Source organism: Pleurodeles waltl, chromosome 1_2 (assembly GCF_031143425.1).
Source record: "Pleurodeles waltl isolate 20211129_DDA chromosome 1_2, aPleWal1.hap1.20221129, whole genome shotgun sequence".
Taxonomy (NCBI): Eukaryota; Metazoa; Chordata; class Amphibia; order Caudata; family Salamandridae; genus Pleurodeles; species Pleurodeles waltl.
This window is the reverse complement of record NC_090437.1, coordinates 67431215-67447264: the sequence shown is the minus strand read 5'-3', so window position 1 is coordinate 67447264 and position 16050 is coordinate 67431215. Positions and strand designations below refer to the sequence as shown.

Genomic DNA, 16050 nt, shown 5'->3' with positions numbered 1-16050 from the left:
TAGTTGCAGAGCTGTGGTCAAACCTAGTTAAAGATTTTCTAGGGGTGCTGATACGTACAAAAACACAGCAAAAAAGGCTTATCTTCATAGTCGGTACCTACCTAGTTCTTCTTTTAGTATATTTGTGATCGAATTTATTTTCTCTGAATGAATACTACTGAAAAAAAACCTTTCTAGGGTCTGTCTCCTTTATACATGTTATGGGGGAGAAAATCTGACTTATGGCACAACTGGAACACAGTGAATTCTGAACAAATCACTTCTTTGGCAGGAGTTCTGGCTAACATAATAAGGTACTACTTACAGTACTCCACATAGTACATTGCTTTAAAACACTGCTACTGTAGGAATGTTCTTCCCTTAGTCTACTGACAGGGAATGATTCAAGTAGAATGAGAATCTGGGGTACTGAAATAATTCATATTGCCATATGGCCAAACTTCATCCTCACTGACAAAGCCACCCTCCTTAGTGCTGAATTCATAAACAAAATTACCTCACTATTAGGTCTGCGATTGCAGTCCAGATGTGCACAATGTCAGACCAGCTAAAATTGCCTTCCCTGCTTCACCATTATTTTTTAGCATTGCTGTGCTATACGGGGATGAAGTGGCTCAGCCCTTCAAAAACTAACCTCCCTATAGCGTGAAAGTGTTTTTCCCCAGGGTGAGGAAGTACTCAGGCTTACTGACCTTGTCTGGAAAGGGGCCACAAGCGGCCTGAAACACACTGATGGCAACACGTAATGTACATCACAAAATTCGCCAACACCTCATGAGCTTCAAAAAGAAAAAAAGGGGGCGGGCAGTAAAACAGGCCTTCTGACTGGCTGACTGCAGTCTAGCCTACACTGCAATCAGTCTACTGGAGGTCAGCTCACTCACTTTATAATCCAAGTTTTTAACTACGGACAGTGGCGTCATTATTTAGGTATATTTCCACTTAGCTAATTACATTCAGCCAGGGTTGGACTGAGTGCCCAGTACCACCTCTGCTCCTGAAAAAGTGCGACATGCCCTCCATCTCTGCACACTCAACCTGACAAAGATTCAGTCTTCCACTGCATGCTACACGCCACCCGCCATTCTGGTAAATTAAAAGTGTGAAACCACAGTAACTTTAATGAAGTATGTTGTGGTCAGTTGGGAAGGTCAGACTGTCAGTGGTCGCACTGATCTTCAGTTGGCAACCTATCACTCATCCGCAAATATAATATGGTTTTATTTACAGTAACATTTTGTGAAATACAGTGAAAGCTTAAACGTTAATTTGACAAAGCAATTCAAAAGACACTTCCTCAGAAACTATAGAGAGAACAATTATACAGGGAGTGCAGAATTATTAGGCAAATGAGTATTTTGACCACATCATCCTCTTTATGCATGTTGTCTTACTCCAAGCTGTATAGGCTCGAAAGCCTACTACCAATTAAGCATATTAGGTGATGTGCATCTCTGTAATGAGAAGGGGTGTGGTCTAATGACATCAACACCCTATATCAGGTGTGCATAATTATTAGGCAACTTCCTTTCCTTTGGCAAAATGGGTCAAAAGAAGGACTTGACAGGCTCAGAAAAGTCAAAAATAGTAAGATATCTTGCAGAGGGATGCAGCACTCTTAAAATTGCAAAGCTTCTGAAGCGTGATCATCGAACAATCAAGCGTTTCATTCAAAATAGTCAACAGGGTCGCAAGAAGCGTGTGGAAAAACCAAGGCGCAAAATAACTGCCCATGAACTGAGAAAAGTCAAGCGTGCAGCTGCCACGATGCCACTTGCCACCAGTTTGGCCATATTTCAGAGCTGCAACATCACTGGAGTGCCCAAAAGCACAAGGTGTGCAATACTCAGAGACATGGCCAAGGTAAGAAAGGCTGAAAGACGACCACCACTGAACAAGACACACAAGCTGAAACGTCAAGACTGGGCCAAGAAATGTCTCAAGACTGATTTTTCTAAGGTTTTATGGACTGATGAAATGAGAGTGAGTCTTGATGGGCCAGATGGATGGGCCCGTGGCTGGATTGGTAAAGGGCAGAGAGCTCCAGTCCGACTCAGACGCCAGCAAGGTGGAGGTGGAGTACTGGTTTGGGCTGGTATCATCAAAGATGAGCTTGTGGGGCCTTTTCGGGTTGAGGATGGAGTCAAGCTCAACTCCCAGTCCTACTGCCAGTTCCTGGAAGACACCTTCTTCAAGCAGTGGTACAGGAAGAAGTCTGCATCCTTCAAGAAAAACATGATTTTCATGCAGGACAATGCTCCATCACACGCGTCCAAGTACTCCACAGCGTGGCTGGCAAGAAAGGGTATAAAAGAAGGAAATCTAATGACATGGCCTCCTTGTTCACCTGATCTGAACCCCATTGAGAACCTGTGGTCCATCATCAAATGTGAGATTTACAAGGAGGGAAAACAGTACACCTCTCTGAACAGTGTCTGGGAGGCTGTGGTTGCTGCTGCACGCAATGTTGATGGTGAACAGATCAAAGCACTGACAGAATCCATGGATGGCAGGTTTTTGAGTGTCCTTGCAAAGAAAGGTGGCTATATTGGTCACTGATTTGTTTTTGTTTTGTTTTTGAATGTCAGAAATGTATATTTGTGAATGTTGAGATGTTATATTGGTTTCACTGGTAATAATAAATAATTGAAATGGGTATATATTTTTTTTTGTTGAGTTGCCTAATAATTATGCACAGTAATAGTCACCTGCACACACAGATATCCCCCTAACATAGCTAAAACTAAAAACAAACTAAAAACTACTTCCAAAAATATTCAGCTTTGATATTAATGAGTTTTTTGGGTTCATTGAGAACATGGTTGTTGTTCAATAATAAAATTAATCCTCAAAAATACAACTTGCCTAATAATTCTGCACTCCCTGTACAATTAGTGCAATCTCATACACTGAACTCGCAAAAGAAATTTCATGATTAGAATTTGTTTATGACTTACAACTAAAATACTATGTTGCCGCATTTTTCTATTCAAAATGGTTGAATGAGGTAGTCTTCGTAGCAAAAAATGTTGGTTCCTTGTCTTTCTCAGCTCTCTAACTTCCATCAACTGTTTCATCCAGATATGAAAGGCCGTTTGCAAGCTGAGTGGTAACATGGAAAAATGGTTGTTGCAAATGCAGATACAAGTGGCCATGTTCAATAACTAGTAAAGTCAACATTCTTTTTTATCATCTCTAAGCAAAAGTTACATTATCACTTGAAATGTATATAACTCTATAGAAAGTGCAGGGGTGACAATCTAGTGCACGATCCATATTGTGTTGCCTGTGCTAGTTTTCAACTGGCTGACCGATTGCAGTTGTTTCGATCGTGCCCCAAACTCAGGTTACTCTGTAGTGACATTTTCTCTTCGATTTCTGTAGTAAACAGTTGTGTGTCACCTTACAAGTCAAGTTTATAATAATGAGTAAGATTAGGTGACTAAGGATCATTTTATGTTCTCTGGGATATTGGCTGTGAGATTGTTGACTGCCGGCAGCAAAGCAGCCCGACACCGTCTGGCTCTTAGTGGGTGGAAATTTGAAGTTCATGGAGCATACCACTTTGAGTAATGGATGGCACAGTCAGATTTAGGGACACATTGGTTCTTGATGCTATGATCTAATTTTGATGTGACAAAATTGAAAAACAGTGTTGTTTGATTCATGCTTTCACTCCTCATTTTGGTCTATTCCCATTGGTTCTTTTCTTTACTCCTTTTTAAAAGCAACTCTTTCCCGAAGGTTTTTATTTTTTTTACTGAGTTATGTTACGTTTTTACCTTGTATAATAAGAAATACCGAGGCCGCATTTTCCAGATTAATACATTTTGATGTAGTGTATACTGTGGCAATAAAAATATTTTAAATAACATTTCAAATAGTACTTGGGTTGCTTTCTGCAAAAGAGTTCTTAAGAGGACAAGGTCTGAGATGAACTCAAAGGGCAAATAAAAAGGAAATGGCAAAAGCACGTAATTGCCCAGACTTGGAACGAAATAAAGTATCAGCTCCAAGTGGATCATTTGCATAGTCTGGTGTGCTCATATCCAAGAACATCTCACCTATCTGCATGCTCTGCTGTTAAATCGCAGGTAAACTTTAAACTATACCTGCTGTGGGACATAAATATGGCACAGTCTTTCGTGAAGGGCTCATATGCCACACTTCACCACTAAAAAGTAGCCTCGATGACAATATGCTGTAAGTATTCATGACAGAACTATAAGAACTTCCCCAGCCCACCTGTGAAACATGTAAGCCAGGCAGCTACATCGCCTTACATTTATGTTCCTCCTGGCTCTCTGCAAAACCCTAGATTTTCCACAAATGACAACAAAGTAGTTAACACTGGAATTTAAAAACTGAGGCCTAGATTCTAAAACATATCACCCAACGCAGTGAAGCTGGGCTGCATTGCTTAAACCTGAAACAAGCATTTATGTGAAACTCACTTATCAAAAATATATGATCAGGCAGAAAGTACTGCAGTTAAATGAATCAAAATATGCAACAATATAATTCAGATCTAAAGACAGTTTTCAAATCTGTCTAACATATGCAACCTGCATTGCGTGACAGGGAGAGAGCAGGAGAGCTCCATATTCACAAGATATGGCCCTCTCCTCCTCTCTCCCTAGCACCGGCGCCGATTTCAGCTGCCACACACACACACCTTAGCGCCATAGTGCTAGGCGTGTGCGTGAGTCGAGCATAGGTTTTGTATAGGAAGTGTATCCTTCCTGTACAAAATACTATGCCTAGACAAGTGGAAATGCTTTTCCTACTTTGTATGTGTGCTGTACAATGCAGCACACATGTAAAGTCAGAAAAGCACAAAATAGAAAAGCATTTCTCCGTCCAACACCTGCTTTTCAGCAGCATAAATTTTTGGCGCTAAACCCTTTCTACTGATGTTTCAGAATAAGGTTTAACTCCAAAAGGCATGGGTGGTAGCATGGAAATGCCCATGTACCACCCATGTAACGCAACCCTCCTTGACGCAAAGTAATGCAAAGTAGCGTTTCGCGCTGCTTTACTTTGCCACACAAACCAATGCAAATACCGATTTGCTTTGGTCTGTGACTCCCCCAAAAAGTTTTGCGCTGGTTTAGCGTTACAAAGGTAACGCAAATCCAAAGCTAAACTGTTGAGAATCTGGACCTGAATCTGCAGACATTTATGGCCAAAAACGGAATTTAGAACAATGGACACACAGTTGCATCAGATTTTATTAGCACATGGCATGCTTGCAGTTCTAATTGTATGTATGATGATGAAGCACGGTTCTTCATTGGGGAAAGACAGGCTGCTGCCACTGGGCATGTTGTATAGTCATTTTAGTGATACATGTGGGCAAGTTATTTTAGCAACTAGGCCCGCTGCCGGTGCTCTTTAGTCTAGTAACATTTCATTTTATTTCATTTTTATTCTTTTAGAATCGGCCACATTTGTGGTGGTGTTTTATTTTCCTTTAACTTGTTGTCCTTTCACCTAGGAAAACATTACATTTCTTAGCACAACATTCTTTCACTCTGTGCTTTCTTCAAGGCTGCAGAAAGATAGGATTGCACAAGTGGTACAATGTGTCTGTAACACTCACAGAAACACACGTATATTTACATGGGGACACTTTCTCAGAACATCAGTTGTTTTATTATAAAAAATATTTCCCTGTCCCATGCACGTTATAGGGAGGTTCCAGTCAGATGACCACGACTGCATGCTGTCTGATTTTGTTACAGCTGCTCGCTGAGAACACCGGTTCCCAGGCACACATGGGGATAGTGTCTCTATAGATAATGGGCTTCTCCACTGCTGTCATACTCTGGTATGGGGGATGATGTCTTCCCAGGGGGGGGGGAGCGGATTAGGGCTTCTCCTGCTGTGCTCTAACTTAGCTTAGGTAGGAATTACATGTATCGTGCATAGTGAAAGTGTGGTGGGACTTTTCCTGTGTTTCACTTTTCTTGTCACCATTTTGATTCTAGTATGTTTCATCATTCTAATTATTGCATTTCATGTTATTTTATCTAAGACACAGCTGATTCAATAAATAATATTGAATAATTTCCTTCCTGTTTGTCTTTGCATGTGTGAAACTAATGCAACTAAGAGAAAAGGGTGAGATCTGATCCACCACGATTTGTTGCGTCACGGTCCACCGTGGCCCGAGCAGGAAGATCGGCTCGGTATATCAGTACAATCCTCGCCTGAGTACGTTGTCTTGGAACTCATATAGCTGCTTGTAGTACTCTGGGAACGTTTTAGCTATATCCTTGCTGGTAGTCTGTGCCCCCCGTTGCATCCCTGAGTGTCACCACCCAGTCTCTCCCCATCTTTCCTCCCAAACCAGGCTATTAGTCTGTTGGCTTTGTCCCCAACATCGTACAAGTGACACTGGCTGCAAGCGCACATGTTCTTGCCTTATTTTCCACCAGGTCCCTGAGCTCCTGTTGCCGGATCCGGTGCGGATGACATTGCTCAGGGCTTGGCCACCCTCCCTGCAGCACTGCCAGCTCAAGAGCTGCAATTTCTGTTTCCAACCTCTCACATTGGAGGGACTGTTCTTTTTTAACCCTTCTAAATCAGTGCTTGGGTCTGGCCCTGGATTACTGGTTTAGTGGCTTCCCAGAGGTTACTTGGCGAGGTCACCGACCCCTCATTGTCCTGGAAATACTGAGTGGTCCGCTCCCATATTTTGTCCTTGAAGGCGACATCTTTAAAATAGCAGGGGTCTAGCCTTGGAGATGATCCTCGGTCCCCACCTGGGGCCGATAACGCCACCGCCACTGGAGAATGATTGGATACACCACTTGCGAGATATGTGGCCCAGTGAAACTGACCCACGTGTGAATGAGGATATAGTCGATTCATGAAAAACTGTAATGCAGTGTCGAGAAATATGTGTATTGGTTCCCCCCCTGGATTGTGCTCCCTCTAAAGGTCTACCAGTCCAATTGCTTCCACAAATGTCTTAAGGGAACTAGCATTTACCCCACCCTCTTGGCCCCAGACAATCTATTGCTACCCAGGTCCATAATATCATTCATGTCACCTCCCAATATCAGAGTACCCTGAGGCAGCTCCAACAGCACCTCACCCAGCACCTAGTAGCTTTCAGCATGCAGCCCAGGTGGCACGTATACCGAGCAAATGTTTAGCGTTTGATCCTCCCGGGTTCTGCGCTACAAATCTACCCAGGGGATCTATCCGTGTATTGCGCCGTGTGTACAGCACCTATGATTTGACCAGCATTCCAAAAAGCCCTGGAGTTAGACGTATAGCCTGCATGTGCGACAAGGGCACAGCCCATTCGATCCAATGCCTTATGTCTGTTCCCTTTCAAGTGCGTTTCCTGTAACAGGACAAAGTCCAGTGCATGCCTTTTAATGTATTGCAAGGCAACTGTGCATTTGATTTTATTCCCAAGGCCACTGACATTCCAGGTCATGAACCCCACTTCTAATGTTCTTCTAACATAGTTTATTATATAGTACCATACCCCCCCCACCTACAGTCGCGATCCTATGACTCCACCCACCCCCGCTTCAAGTCAAGCTCTCGTCCCCAACATTATGGACAGTGTGCAGCTGAGCAAGAACAAGGTAAACTCCTAAATCGCTACAACCTGGCACAAAACAGAATTCCCCCATGAACTCCCCCCACCCTGCTTAGTAGGCTTAAAACCGCCCACAACCCCAATCTGCAGAGTGCCTGTCGCCCCAGAGTCAACATAACTAGTAAGGGACTGGCTGGTGTCTCCAAACAAGATTTAAGTGCTGTTCATTGTATGCTGAACCCCTCTTCTCCAACACTTCTAACCACGCATCTGTGGCGCACAACCCAGAGTTTAACTCTCATTATTCTGCAGCTGTGCGTCTGCCTCCTGCAGCACCCCCAACATGTCATTTGCAGCCCTTTGGACATTGGAGATCAGTGACATCCGGGGTCAAATTGCATTGCATGAGCTGTCCAACCACCTCTATTCCTGTAATTGCATGACCCATATGATCTACCATGAGCCCCGTCCATCCCCCATCACATTGGCAAGAGACTGCCCTCAGGCGGTTCCTGGTCCGATGCATTTGGTGCAGGTTGTTCCTTAGTGTCTCTATTTTCCTGAACTGCAGCGCGGTTCGTCATTGTGCCTTTGGGGGAGCATTTTCACTCTGCGTGCCAGCCCTCCACCCAATCCCTTTCCTCCGCCAGTGTGGTGAAGAACCAGGATTTGCCCTCTGTCAGTATTCACAATCGGGCCGGTAGAGCCTCATGTACTTAATGTCTTTGGACCCAAGTATCTTCTTGACCTCATCAAAGCTTCTACACTGGTGCTGTAACTGTAACGTGAAGTCTAGAAAGAACCTTATTGTGGCATTTTCATAGGTTAGATCTCCGTGCATGCGGGCAGCAAGGAGGATGGCATCTCGGTGGTTAAACACCCTCGCTATGATGGTTCTTGGTGGGGGGACCGGTATGGGCCGCAGCACCGGCACTCTGTGTGCCCGTTCTATGGAGAAGAATTTCAAGAGGCACTTAGGGCGGAGGGTGCTGACTATCAAGTCTTCAAGAAAAAGATCCACACTGGCCCCTCCGCCCCCTTAGGGACCACCACCACTCAGATATTGTTTCTTCCTGCCATGCCTTCCTGATATTACAGTCTGGACGCAATTAGCGCCTGTTGATTTGTCAGGTACTGGACCTGATCGTCCAGCTTTTTTTTACGAGGATTGTAGTAGGTGAATGTGCAATTTCGCAGATTTGACTTTTTTTCTGGATGTCTCCTCTCAGGAGATTGACGTCCACTGTGATAGCATCCAGTCTTGGCTTGAACGAGTTCTTGAGATCTCAAATCGTTGCCATTATGGCGCCCAGCGAGGGCTCTGCCAACTCTGGCGTTTCCTCCCCTCTCTGACTGTTCACCGACGTGTGACTGGTCACTGCATACTTGTCCACCTTATTTGATTGCGTTTGCTTTTGGCCCTTGGGTTTTACCATGGTTTCAGGCACCTCTGCTCAGAAAGAGGGGAACTGGAGAGTCGGCCCACAGCAGGCCGCACCCTGAACCTCTAAAGTGTCTATGGCGCTGTTACGGTTCTCTCCACCCAGCTCCTAGTCAAGAGTCGCCACCGCAGGCCCAAATTGGCACGGGGCAGGCCTCACCTCTATCATCTTCTGAGTCCCAAGGCCCAGCCAGCAGCCGCTGTCTGTCACATCCTCCCCCACCACCAGGTGCCCTGTCCCAGTTATGGCACCAGCCTCGGGGGGGAGCGAAAGGGGTGGGGGGGTGATGCACAATCCTCGACTGCCCCCAAACCCTTGTCCGGAGGGGGCACCTATATCTCCAAGGCAGCGCTGGGCCGAGGCCGAGTGAGCAACTCCAGCGGGCCTTCAGCCACCCTTCAACGTCCTCCCAGGGCCGCCCCACTCACCTTGTTTCCACTCACTTCTCTCCGGGCCACCCCGCAGTCGATGTCGCCTTACCCGGCCTGCCGAGCCACTCCTCAGCTCCTCCTGTTGTCAGCTCTGTCGGAGGGGATCAGGAGAGTGGCCACCCTCCACCCCTCCAACCGCCAAAGTGATTATGGCTGCGCGGTGCGCCCACATCCAAGCACAGACTGCACGGCCAGACGGTTTAGCGCATTGCTGCCTTGTGCTCTCCGCTTGGCTCCCAGTCCAGGGACACTGCAGCAAGCCCAGACCAGTTTGGAGCAGGCCTCACCGCTGTCTCCCCTCGAGTCTCAGGGTCCAACTTGCCACCGCAGTCGCTTCTCCTTGGCTCTGTAGGAGGCTGGCCTGGCTTGTAGTGGGTACCAAGGGGTACGTACACTTTGTACCAGGTCCAGTTATCCCTTATTAGTGTAGAAGAGGTGTCTAGCAGCTTAGGCTGATAGAAAAGGTAGCTTAGCAGAGCAGCTTAGGCTGAACTAGGAGACATGCAAAGCTCCTACTATACCACTGGTGTCATATGCACAATATCATAAGAAAACACAATACACAGATATACTAAAAATAAAGGTACTTTATTTTTATGACAATATGCCAAAAGTATCTCAGTGAGTACCCTCAGTATGAGGATAGCAAATATACACAAAATATATGTACGCAATACCAAAAATATGCAGTAATAGCAATAGAAAGCAATGTACAGTCACAATAGATTGCAATGAGAGCACATAGGTATAGGGGCAACACAAACCATATACTCCAAAAGTGGAATGCGAATAACGTATGGACCCCAAACCTATGTGAGCTTGTAGAGGGTCGCTGGGACTGTAAGAAAACAGTGAGGGTTTGAAAAATAGCCCACCCCAAGACCCTGAAAAGTAGGTGTAAAGTGCACCTATATTCCCCAGAGAGCACAGAAGTCGTGATAGGGGAATTCTGCAAGAAAGAACAACACCAGCAATGCAACCAAAGTGCATTTCCGGATGAGAGTACTTGTGGAACAAGGGGACCAAGTCCAAGAGTCGCGACAAAGTAGAGATTGGGCAGATGCTCAGGAAATGCCAGCTGAGGGTGCAAAGAAGCTGCCACCGGATGGTAGAAGCTGTGGATTCTGCAAGAACGAAGAGGACTAGGAACTTCCCCTTTGGAGGATGGATGTCCCACGTCGTGAAGAAGCTTGCAGAGGTGTTCCCACGCAGAAAGACCGCAAACAAGCCTTGCTAGCTGCAAGGGTCGCGGTTAGGGTTTTTGGATGCTGCTGTGGCCCAGGAGGGACCAGGATGTCGCCAATTGCATGATGAGACAGAGGGGGCGCCCAGCAAGACAAGGAGCCCTCTCAGAAGCAGGCAGCACCCGCAGAAGTGCCAGAACAGGCACTACGAAGAGGAGTGAACCAGAGCTCACCCAAAGTCACAAAAGAAGATCCCACGACGCCGGAGGACAACTCAGGAGGTTGTGCACTGCAGGTTAGAGTGTCGGGGACCCAGGCTTGGCTGTGCACAAAGGAAATCCTGGAAGAGTGCAGAGGAGCCGGAGAAGCTGCAAATCACGCGGTACCCAGCAATGCAGTCTAGCGTGGTGAGGCAAGGACTTACCTCCACCAAACTTGGACTGAAGAGTCACTGGACTGTGGGAGTCACTTGGACAGAGTTGCTGAGTTCCAGGGACCACGCTCGTCGTGCTGAGCGGGGACCCAGAGGACCGGTGATGCAGTCTTTTGTTGCCTGCTGTTGCAGGGGGAAGATTCCGTCGACCCACAGGAGATTTCTTCGGAGCTTCTAGTGCAGAGAGGAGGCAGACTAGCCCCACAGCATGCACCACCAGGAAAACAGTCGAGAAGGCGGCAGGATCAGCGATACAAGGTTGCAGTAGTCGTCTTTGCTACTTTGTTGCGGTTTTGCAGGAGTCCTGAGCAGTCAGCGGTCGATTCCGTGGCAGAAGGTGAAGAGAGAGATGCAGAGGAACTCTGATGAGCTCTTGCATTCGTTATCTAAAGAATTCCCCAAAGCAGAGACCCTAAATAGCCAGAAAAGGAGGTTTGGCTACCTAGGAAGGAGGATAGGCTAGCAACACAGGTAAGAGCCTATCAGGAGGAGTCTCTGACGTCACTCAGAGCAGTCCAGTGTGCCAGCAGCACCTCTGTTTCCAAGATGGCAGAGGTCTGGAGCACACTGGAGGAGCTCTGGGCACCTCCCCTGGGAGGTGCAGGTCAGGGGAGTGGTCACTCCCCTTTCCTTTGTCCAGTTTCACGCCAGAGCAGGGCTGGGGGATCCCTGAACCGGTGTAGACTGGCTTATGCAGAGATGGGCACCATCTGTGCCCATCAAAGCATTTCCAGAGGCTGGGGGAGGCTACTCCTCCCCAGCCCTGACACCTTTTTCCAAAGGGAGAGGGTGTAACACCCTCTCTCTGAGGAAGTCCTTTGTTCTGCCTTCCTGGGCTAAGCCTGGCTGGACCCCAGGAGGGCAGAAACCTGTCTGAGGGGTTGGCAGCAGCAGCAGCAGCTGCAGGGAAACCCTAGGAAAGGCAGTTTTGCAGTACCCAGGTCTGTGCTAGAGACCCGGGGGATCATGGAATTGTCTCCCCAATGCCAGGATGGCATTGGGGTGACAATTCCATGATCTTAGACATGTTACATGGCCATGTTCGGAGTTACCATTGTGACGCTATACATAGGTAGTGACCTATGTATAGTGCACGCGTGTAATGGTGTCCTCGCACTCACAAAGTCCAGGGAATTTGCCCTGAACAATGTGGGGGCACCTTGGCTAGTGCCAGGGTGCCCACACACTAAGTAACTTAGCACCCAACCTTTACCAGGTAAAGGTTAGACATATAGGTGACTTATAAGTTACTTAAGTGCAGTGGTAAATGGCTGTGAAATAACGTGGGCGTTATTTCACTCAGGCTGCAGTGGCAGGCCTGTGTAAGAATTGTCAGAGCTCCCTATGGGTGGCAAAAGAAATGCTGCAGCCCATAGGGATCTCCTGGAACCCCAATACCCTGGGTACCTCAGTACCATATACTAGGGAATTATAAGGGTGTTCCAGTATGCCAATGTGAATTGGTAAAATTGGTCACTAGCCTGTTAGTGACAATTTGGAAAGCAAAGAGAGAGCATAACCACTGAGGTTCTGGTTAGCAGAGCCTCAGTGAGACAGTTAGTCATCACACAGGGAACACATACAGGGCACACTTATGAGCACTGGGGCCCTGGCTGTCAGGGTCCCAGTGACACATACAACTAAAACAACATATACACAGTGAAATATGGGGGTAACATGCCAGGCAAGGTGGTACTTTCCTACACAACCCCCCCCCCCCCAAACGAAGGACAATAAGACTAGCCATGACCTGATGAGTCTTCATTGTCTAAGTGGAAATATCTGGAGAGTCCATCTGCATTGGAGTGGGTACTCCCAGGTCTATGTTCCACTGTATAGTCCATTCCCTGTAGAGATATGGACCACCTCAACAATTTAGGGGTTTCACCTTTCATTTGTTTTAGCCAAAGTAGAGGTTTGTGGTCTGTCTGAACAATGAAGTGAGTGCCAAACAGGTATGGCCTCAACTTCTTCAGTGCCCAGACCACAGCAAAGGCCTCCCTCTCTATGGCAGACCAACGCTTTTCTCTAGGGGTCAACCTCCTGCTGATAAAAGCAACAGGTTGATCCTGGCCCTCAGAATTGAGTTGTGATAAGACTGCCCCTACCCCTAATTCAGATGCATCAGTTTGAACAATGAATTTCTTGGAGTAACATGGGCTTTTTAGGACAGGTGCAGAGCACATGGCCTGTTTCAGCTCCTCAAAAGCATTCTGACAGCTAGCTGTCCATAATACCTTTTTAGGCATCTTCTTTGAAGTGAGGACATTAAGAGGGGCTGCTATGGAGCCATAGTTCTTTAAGAACCTCCTGTAATACCCAGTGAGGCCTAAGAAGGCGCTCACTTGGGTCTGAGTTGTAGGGGGAATCCAATCAATGATAGTTTGGATTTTCCCCTGAAGTGGTGCTATCTGTTCCCCACCTACAAGGTGTCCCAGATAAACCACTTTCCCCTGCCCTATTTGGCACTTTGAAGCCTTGATAGTGAGGCCTGCCTTTTGCAGGGCCTCCAAAACTTTCCACAGGTGGACCAGGTGATTATCCCAGGTGGAGCTAAAGACAGCTATATCATCTAGATATGCTGCACTAAAAGCCTCCAACCCTTGCAGGACTGTATTCACCAACCTCTGAAAAGTGGCAGGTGCATTTTTCAAACCAAAGGGCATTACTGTGAATGGGTAGTGCCCTCCAATAGTCGAAAAATGCAGTTTTTGCTTTAGCAACCTCTGATAACTTGATCTGCCAATACCCTGCAGTCAAATCAAAGGTGCTTAGATACTTGGCAGATGCCAGTGTATCTATTAGCTCATCTGCCCTGGGTATAGGGTGAGCATTAGTTTTAGTTACCTGGTTGAGACCTCTGTAATCTACACAAAACCTCATTTCTCTTTTCCCATCTTTAGAGTGAGGCTTTGGTACAAGCACCCCAGGAGAGGCCCATGGGCTTTCAGAGTGCTCAACCACTCCCAGTTCAAGCATTTTCTGAACCTCTTGTTTTATGCAGTCTCTGACATGGTCAGGCTGCCTATAGATCTTACTTTTGACAGGCATGCTGTCTCCAGTATCTATAGTGTGCTCACACCAAGAAGTGGTACCTGGCACAGTAGAAAAGAGTTCAGAAAACTGACCCAGGAGATTTATGCAGTGGTCTTTCTGCTCAGCAGTAAGACAGTCTGCTAAAACTACACCTTCCACTAGAGCATCTTGTTCTGTGGAAGAGAAGAGATCAGGGAGAGGGTCACTCGCTTCTTCCTGTCCTTCATCTGTTGTCATGAGCAGGGTGAGATCAGCCCTGTCATAGTAGGGTTTTAGGCGATTGACATGGAGCACCCTAAGGGGACTCCTGGCAGTGCCCAAGTCAACCAAGTAGGTGACTTCTCCCTTCTTTTCAACAATGATGTGGGGTCCACTCCATTTGTCTTGGAGTGCTCTTGGGGCCACAGGCTCCAAGACCCACACTTTCTGTCCTGGTTGGTACTGAATCAGAACAGCCTTCTGGTCATGCCATTGCTTTTGGAGCTCTTGGCTGGCCTGAAGGTTTTTACTGGCCTTTTTCATGTACTCAGCCATTCTGGATCTTAGGCCGAGTACACAGTCCACTATGTCTTGCTTAGGAGCTTTTAAAGGTTGTTCCCAACCCTCCTTTACAAGTGTTAGAGGATCTCTTACAGGGTGTCCAAATAGGAGTTCAAAGGGGCTGAAGCCCACTCCTTTCTGGGGTACCTCACTGTAAGCAAAAAGGAGGCAAGGTAACAGGACATCCCATCTCCTCCTGAGTTTTTCAGGGAGTCCCATTATCATTCCTTTGAGAGTTTTATTAAACCTCTCTACCAGTCCATTTTTTTGTGGATGATAAGGTGTGGTGAATTTGTATGTTACACCACATTCTTTCCACATGGCCTTCAAGTATGCAGACATAAAGTTGCTACCCCTGTCTGATACCACTTCTTTTGGGAAGCCCACCCTGGAAAAGATTCCCAGGAGGGCCTTTGCCACTGCAGGTGCTGTAGTGGTCCTTATAGGAATTGATTCAGGATATCTTGTGGCATGGTCCACTACCACCAAGATAAACCTATTGCCTGAAGCAGTAGGAGGGTCAAGGGGGCCAACTATGTCAACCCCTACCCTTTCAAAGGTGACCCCAACCACAGGCAGTGGAATAAGGGGAGCCTTTGGGGTGCCACCAGTCTTGCCACTGGCTTGACAGGTGACACAGGACTTACAAAAATATTTTGTGTCCTCTGACATCCTAGGCCAATGAAACAGGGGGACAAGCCTTTCCCATGTTTTAATTTGCCCAAGATGTCCAGCCAAGGGAATGTCGTGGGCTAGAGTTAGGAGGAACTCTCTGTATTGCAGGGGAATGACCAATCTCCTGGCTGCTCCAGGTTTAGGGTCCCTTGCCTCTGTATACAAGAGGTTGTCCTCCCAGTAAACTCTATGTGAGTCACTGATATCCCCATTTTGCTGTTTGACAGCTTGCTGTCTTAGACATGCTAATGTGGGACAGGTTTGCCGTGCCACACTCAGCTCCTCCCTGGCAGGCCCCCCTCCACCCAAAAGCTCAGCAGTGTCTGCTTCCAGCTCCTCTGCTGAAGGTTCTGCACAGGGGGGAAATTCTTCTTCCTCAGAAGTTGAATCATCTGTAGAGGGAGGGATAGTAGGTAGGGATTTACCTTTACTAACCCTAGCTTTAGGGAGCACTTGGGCCATTGTTCCAGGATCCAAGTCACCCTGTCCTTTTTGCTTTTTGGCCTGAGCCCTGGTTAAAGCAAAAATATGCCCAGGAATGCCCAGCATTGCTGCATGAGCCTCCAACTCCACTTCTGCCCAAGCTGATGTCTCTAAATCGTTCCCTAGTAGACAGTCTACAGGTAAATCTGAGGCAACCACAACTTTCTTTGGACCAGTAACCCCCCCCAGTTGAGATTTACAACAGCCATGGGGTGGCTAAGAGTGTTGTTATGAGCATCAGTCACTTGGTACTGGTGACCAAGTA

General features: G+C 46.9%; 1 protein-coding gene across 3 annotated transcripts in view; it reads right to left on the bottom strand.

The window, feature by feature from the left end:
• SLC25A51 (solute carrier family 25 member 51) overlaps positions 1–16050 on the bottom strand; it is a 93170-nt gene that overhangs the window by 51261 nt on the left and 25859 nt on the right. The window contains exon 3 of one of the 3 annotated variants that reach the window (XM_069236401.1): positions 2958–3102. The exons of the other annotated variants lie outside the window; for them this stretch is intronic. The gene's annotated coding sequence lies outside the window, so the exon portion shown is untranslated. The remainder of the gene's footprint in view (positions 1–2957; positions 3103–16050) is intronic. 3 annotated transcript variants of the gene reach the window in all.